The following is a 7,372-nucleotide window of genomic DNA, read 5'->3' on the forward strand; positions in this document are numbered from 1 at the left end:
GCTCCGGCCAAGAAGCCGGAGCAGACCCTGTTGCAGTGCACAGGCCTGCCCCCATCAGAGACTAGAAACAGTGATCCTGCTGCAATTCGAGACTCCTGAGCCCAGGCTTGTATAGCGGGAGGCCAGGACCACAGTGACAGGTGATGTTCTTGTTTCCTTTCCCTCAGACGATAAGGGTTAAGTGAACCTGTTGATAGATGTACTAGTAGAAGGTTGTAAGGCAATTTTAGAATTGTAAACAAAGAAAAGCTTGTATCACATTAGCACTTGTACTCTAGGCTTTTCAGGCTGTATACCTGTATACCCGAGCGGGCAGGAGTGGTCTGTTTTTTTTTACTTAACTAATGTTTTAAACTCAAACTAATGTAAAATAAGCTAGATGACAGATACATGAGAAATAATCAAATGAACAATTCAATTGTAAAATAATATTCTACACGAATTGGACGTAATTCACTAGAGATATTTTTAAAGTCCTAGATAAAGCAAACATACTTCCCCTGCAGGATACATCTCTATAAGAAGAGATTATCAAGTAATTTATATGACATTATACATTTCCAATATATGTGGTTTTAAAATCTTTTTTTTTTTTTCCTGACTTTCATTTTTTGTTAGCTGGAATCATGCCAAAAAGGACCTTTAAAAAGTATACTGTGTATTCCTTATGAAGTCATTTCAATTCTGTGAAATTATCATGTATTAAAAAAGACTACTCAGTGCTAGAGTTGCTCTTATTTTTATATTAGAGTTCAGAAAAACTATTTGAGCACAACAGAAAAATCATAATTTAGAAGAACATAAAATATAATACAGTTTTGTAATAATTTAACTAGGTAATTTCCTTCACAAATCAGTTTATTGCAACATTATTTTCAAAAGTAAAGTACTAAAAACATCCTGAAAGTCCATAAATAGAGAAATGCTTGTCTAAATTATGGTTCCTTAACTCTGTGAAATAAAATGAGGTTTATATGTACTGACTTGAAAAGTCATCCACGATGGAATAGTGAAAAAAGCGTAGCAGAGTAATATATATCATGCAACTCAATTTTTATTAAAAATTAAATAAATAAAACTAAATTAACTGGTTGTACATTTATATAAACATTGAAAAATAAATGAAAAATCATACTCTTTATAGCATTGTTTGACTTTTATTGCTGGGAAAATTAATGGAGAAGGGGAATAATTTTCTTCATACACATTGTATTGTTTGGAATTATTGCAAACAGCATATATTGTTGTATAATTTTTGAACTTGCAAAAATTATCATATAAATTAAACTATAATGGTAATTCAAGAAAGCACCTGAATATTTTGTAATGTCTGATTAGTATGTTTGTTAAATTACAAATAGACTACAATATTTGTCAGAGCATCTACAGGTAATAGTGAATTTTTAATTTACATTGAGATACTCTATATTTTTTATGCATGTGCACATGTATAGTCAAATTAATAATACACATTAATATTTAGGTTCAAAAATACAGAATAAGAAGTGATATCCAAGGACAGTCAGTCATACCGTATCATCACTGTGACCAGGAAAATAATAAAATAAGCAATACTAATAGTTTACTTTCTCCTTTCTTTGCTTATGTTCAAAATCCATATGAACTTTCTAGAACCAGAAATATTTAGGGGTGTTCAGAAGAAGCAGGATAATATTCCTTACCTTAGACAATGTAAAAAACCTCTAAATATCCTAGCAACCCTTATCATTTTCATAAAACAAAGTTAACATTAAAATATTTAAAGTTACTTTATTTTTGTTAGAGCAGTGCCCCAAAATAATGTCAGCAGGTCATCACTAGCATCGAGGCAAAGGTCTCATGGTGCCAGACCAGCTTCGTGCTCTGTTCTGAAACAGCGTCTTCTGAATACCTCAGGATGTTGGCTAATCGTTCCAATGAATATACAAGTGTGCACTGCAAACTTAGCAAATATATATGTCACAGGAAAATTTACTTTGTGGTTTAATTAACATCTGAAAATATGATTTAGCAAGAAAAAAAAAATCTTGAGTATCTCTGTTACATAGCGAATGGGGATCTCTTTATTGTCTTCCTGTAGGGGCATAGCTCCTTAAACAGCAAGTATGCGGATAAAATACAGTGAGAATCTGGAGGAGAGTCTTTCAGATCCCGATACCGCGCCTTTCCAAAACTTATAATAGGAATTCTCAACTATATAGTCAAGGGTGGAGACACTGTAAGAAAATTTTAGGGGGGTTTCCCTGGTGGGTGAGTGGTAAAGAATTTGCCTGCTGATGCAGGAAACGTGGGTTCGATCCCTCGTGCCTCAGAGCAGCTGAGCCAGGGCACCACAGCTGTTGGGCCCATGGTCAAGAGCCTGGGAGACAGTCCTACTGAGCCCAGTAGAAAGAGCAGTTCAGCGCCGCAACTGTTGCAGTCCATGCGCTCTAGAACCCGTGTTCCGCCACCAGAGAAGGCGCCACGATGAGAAACCTGTGCACTGCCTCTAGAGGGTAGCCCGTTTGCCACAACCAGAGAAAGCCCACACATAGAAACAAAGTCTCGGCACAGCCAAAGAATAACTAACTACATAGATAAATAAGCGAATAAATTTAGGCACAAGGTTACAAGCTCCACAAGAATTCCACAGAGGATTCTGGAGTAAGCTGGAAATTAGGACATTCAATGAACATTTCTGAGTTCATATCTAAAATTCTCATGCTCTAATCACGCCGAAGAACTGATACTTTTGAACTGTGGTGTTGGAGAAGACTCCTGAGAGTCCCTTGGACTGCAAGGAGTTCCAACCAGTCCATTCTGAAGGAGATCAGCCCTGGGTGTTCTTTGGAAGGACTGATGCTGAAGCTGAAACTCCAATACTTTGGCCACCTGATGTGAAGAGCTGATTCATTTGAAAAGTCCCTGATGCTGGGAAAGTTTGAAGGTGGAAGGAGAAGGGGATGACAGAGGATGAGATGGCTGGATGGCATCACCAACTCAATGGACATGGGTTTGTGTGGACTCCGGGAGTTGGTGATGGACAGGGAGGCCTGGTGTGCTGTGATTCATGGGGTTGCAAGCAGACGGACATGACTGAGTGACTGAACTGAACTGAACGGAATCACTTTTGATGAGGTCACCATTTAGTCTTAGGATCTAAGAAATCTTGAGTAAAGACATAATCTGGACCAGAAACTGGTTCATATTTTAGTTCATATTTTGACTTCTGTTTTCTGCATCAGTCATCACTAGTTAAAACTGTGATGTTGCTCACAATCTCATCTATTCAACAAGTGCACATTATTGACAGTAATGATAAATCATCTTCTAAGATAATCATTGATAATAAATACAGAATTAAATTATTAAAGTCTGTTTTATGATGCATAGAATAGTCAAAACAATTTATATTCTTGCTCATTTGTATACTTTTAAACCACTGTTTATGGATGTTCACTTCATCCCAGTCCTGATTCTAGGAAAAGAAGAACGAAGAAACAGAATTTAAACTTAAGCCATGCTACCAAGAAGCTCTCATTCTAGAGTCAGTGATTGCAGACGGATTAAGTAGTCAAACAAAGAATCCAAACAAAGAGAAGGGTAAGAGCAAAGGTCATAAAACATTTGCAAAATGGATTAAAAGGAGGGTGGCGTTGATGAAATAGAATGATTAAGAAAGAATATGGTACAAAATGAGGTGATAAGTGTCAGTCCAGGGCCAGCCCATGAAAGATGTTTATTATAGGCTGTGTAAAAATATTTGATGCTTTAAAAAATCAAGTTGGAAGCTATTGAAAATTCTTAAGCAGGAAAGTATTCATATCTGTATTGTATTTTTGAAAGTAGCTGGGTTAAGTACTGTGACTATGATGAAGAGTGAAATTTGGAAGCAAAGTCTTAAGAGGATATTGTGATTGTGAAGAAAATAATTGAGAGCTGCTACAAAAAGTTTTCCTTGGTGGCTCAGACGGTAAAGAACCCACCTGCAATGCTGGAGACCCAGGTTCGATCCCTGGGTTGGGAAGATCCCCTGGAGGAGGGCATGGCAACCACCTCCACTATTCTTACCTGGAGAATCCCCGTGGATAGAGGAGTCTGGCAGGCTAAGTCCATGGGGTCACAAAGAATCGGACACAACTGAGCACACACAAAGGAGAGTAGTAATAGGAATGTAAAGTGGACATTTTGCAAATAACTTTAGAGGTAGAACTCTCAAAAGAACCAAGAATACTGCCTTATACTTCATCAAAATTTAAATGCCTGCTCTTCAAAAGACTTCATCGAGAGAGTGAAACACAAACCACTTGCAAATGACATACTTGATGAGAGAATTATATTGAACTATGTAAGCACAATCAAAGATAGACAGAAAGAAAACAAGAAGCAAAAAATAAAATTGGGTATATTTATTAGTGAATTCATAATTTTAACAAAGAATATGTACAAATCACAAATATGTATATGAAAATGCTAAGCATCTTTAGTCATCAGGAGAATACAAAACAAAACTGTGATGAGATACCACTTTGTTGCTGTTTAGCTGCTAAGTCACGTCTGAATCTTTGTGACCTTGTGGACTGTAGTCCACAAGGCTCTTCTATCCACGGGATTGCCAAGGCAAGAATACTGGAATAGGTTGTTGCTTCCTTCTCCAGGGGATCATCCCAACCCAGGGATCGAACCTGTGTCTCGTGCTTCCTGGCAGGTGGATTCTTTACCCTTGAGCCACCTAGGAAGCCCATTACATGCCTTTAAAACCGGTTTATATTAAAAAGCCTTTCATATCAAGTGCTGACAAGATGCAGAGGTACACGACTTTGTAAGATTAATGGTAGGAATGTAAAATGTTAAAAACACTCTGAAAGACAGTTTGACAGTTTCTTGAAAATACAACTTCCATATGATCCAACTGTTTCACTGCAAATTATTAGCTCCCTAAAACAAAAGAATGAAAATTTGTCTATCCAAAGATGTATACACAAGCATTCGTAGCAGCTTTATTCTGGTAGCAATCCTCAAGTTGAAATGACTTAAATATTCATCAAAAGGTGAATGTAAAAATTGTGCTATGCTGCATAAAATATTACTACTCATCAAAACAAAATATTTTATTTGATGCATGCCACAAAATGCATACATTTTAAAATAATAATGTTGTATGAATGTCCAACATAAAAGTTCATAAAATTCTAGAAAATGCAAATCCATTTAAGCAATAGAATATTTCAGCAGTTGCTTGGAGGCAGGGATGAGAAAAGGGGGAGACAGGTTGAGAAATGGTAGGACAGAAATTATGAAGGGCATGAGGAGGCTTTTGGGGTGACATGTCAGAGAAGGCAATGACACCCCACTCCAGTACTCTTGCCTGGAAAATCCCATGGACAGAGGAGCCTGGTAGGCTGCAGTCCATGGGGTCTCTAAGAGTCAGACACGACAGAGCAACTTCACTTTCCCTTTTCACTTTCATGCATTGGAGAAGGAAATGGCAACCCACTCCAGTGTTCTTGCCTGGAGAATCCCAGGGATGCCGGAGCCTTGGTGGGCTGCCATCTATGGGGTCGCACAGAGTCGGACACGACTGAAGCGACTTAGCAGCAGCAGCAGTGTGTTTATTATCTTGGTTGTGTGATGGTTTTGAAGCCATATATATATATATGTCAAAACTTGTCAAATTGTACACTTTCTACATATCCAGTTTATTGTACATCAAGTTTACTCTTAAGAAAAAAAGACAAACCAAAACTATTTTTTTGCCTTCAGCCAAGGAGTAGGTTAAGTTTGCAGTTTCTGAAATGAGATAATACACTAAAAACAAATCAGTTGATACAAGAAAGAAATGGAAAATTTTATTCCAACCAAAATTGAGGATTGTAACCTGGGAAGAGTACCTTAGAAGCTCTGAGAACTGTTACACACATCAGAAGTCAAGGCGAGTAACATAAGCTTTTGAGACACAAGGCTGTATATCACATAATGTCATACTGACAATTTACACAATCCGGATCTAAGAGTCAGTTTGTTGTGATCCACATAGTCAAAGGCGTTCATGTAGTCAATGAAGCAGATTTTTTTTTCCTGGAATTCCCTTGCTTTCTCTATGATCCAAAGGATGTTGGCAATTTGATCTCTGGTTCCTCTGCTTTTCTAAAGCCAGCTTGCACATCTGGAAGTTCTCAGTTTGCTTACTGTTGAAGTGTACCTTGAAGGATTTTGAGCATTATCTTGCTAGCATGTGAAATGAGCACAATTGTATGGTAGTTTGAACATTCTTTGACATTGACCTTCTTCGGGATTGGAATGGAAACTGGCCTTTTCCAGTCCTCTGGCCACCGCTGAGTTTTCCAAACTTGTTAGTATATTGAGTGCAGCACTTTAACAGCATTGTCTTTTAGAATTTGAAAAGCTCAGCCGGAATTCCGTCATCTCCACTAGCTTTGTTCATTGTAAGGCTTCCTAAGGCCCCCTTGACTTCACTCTCCAGGATGTCTGGCTCTAGGTGAGTGACCACAGCATCCTGGTTATCTGGGTCGTGAAGATCTTTTTGTATTGTCCTTCTGTGTACTCTTGCCACCTCTTCTTAATCTCTTCTACTTCTGTCAGGTCCATGCCATTTCTGTCCTTTATCGAGCCCATCTTTGCCTGAAATGTTCGCTTGGTGTCTTCAATTTCCTTGAGGAGATCTCATCTTTCCCACTTATTGTTTTCCTATATGTCTGCAGTGTTCTCTTTAGAATGCTTCTGACTGAGATTTAGGGAGGGACTCTTCCAACTTGTCTGATACTTGGCCTCAGGGCTGATTAAGGCTGAGACACAGGGCTCCTAGCAAAGACAATGTGGGAAGGAAAGTGTTTGGGTGACGCATTTACTCAGCTATTCACAAAACGAAACTGCCCAGGCTCTAACCTCAACCTAAAAACTGGGTCAAGACAGCATTTTCAAAAACAAAAACTTCTATCATGTTGCTTTCTCCTGCAGCTTGCTCTATCACTCATCTCTCCCAAATGCTCATGATTTCTACTTCTTAATTTCAGGTTTTACTAGATTCCAGCCCTCATATTCAGTTCTTTAATGCCTATCCTTTTTTTTTTTTTCCCCGAAGTGAAGCCATTTACCATATATCCTTTGATTCTCTAACATGGAACAGGAAATCGGGAGGCCAGATTAAAACGCCCCAAACATCACAAATGAACAAAACTCCAGGGAAGCTAATTATAGGTTTTAACTTAGAAACCTTAGCTTATAAATATGGAACCTTGAAAAACTAAAGTGGACTAAATGTAAGACTTGCCCACTTTCCCCATTATTGTGACAACACAGAATGATTCTGCTTTATAATCTAGTATTTGGATCAAATCAATTGATGGGCATCTTAACATATGCACTAACCCTT

Source organism: Budorcas taxicolor, chromosome 7 (assembly GCF_023091745.1).
Source record: "Budorcas taxicolor isolate Tak-1 chromosome 7, Takin1.1, whole genome shotgun sequence".
Lineage (NCBI taxonomy): Eukaryota > Metazoa > Chordata > Mammalia > Artiodactyla > Bovidae > Budorcas > Budorcas taxicolor.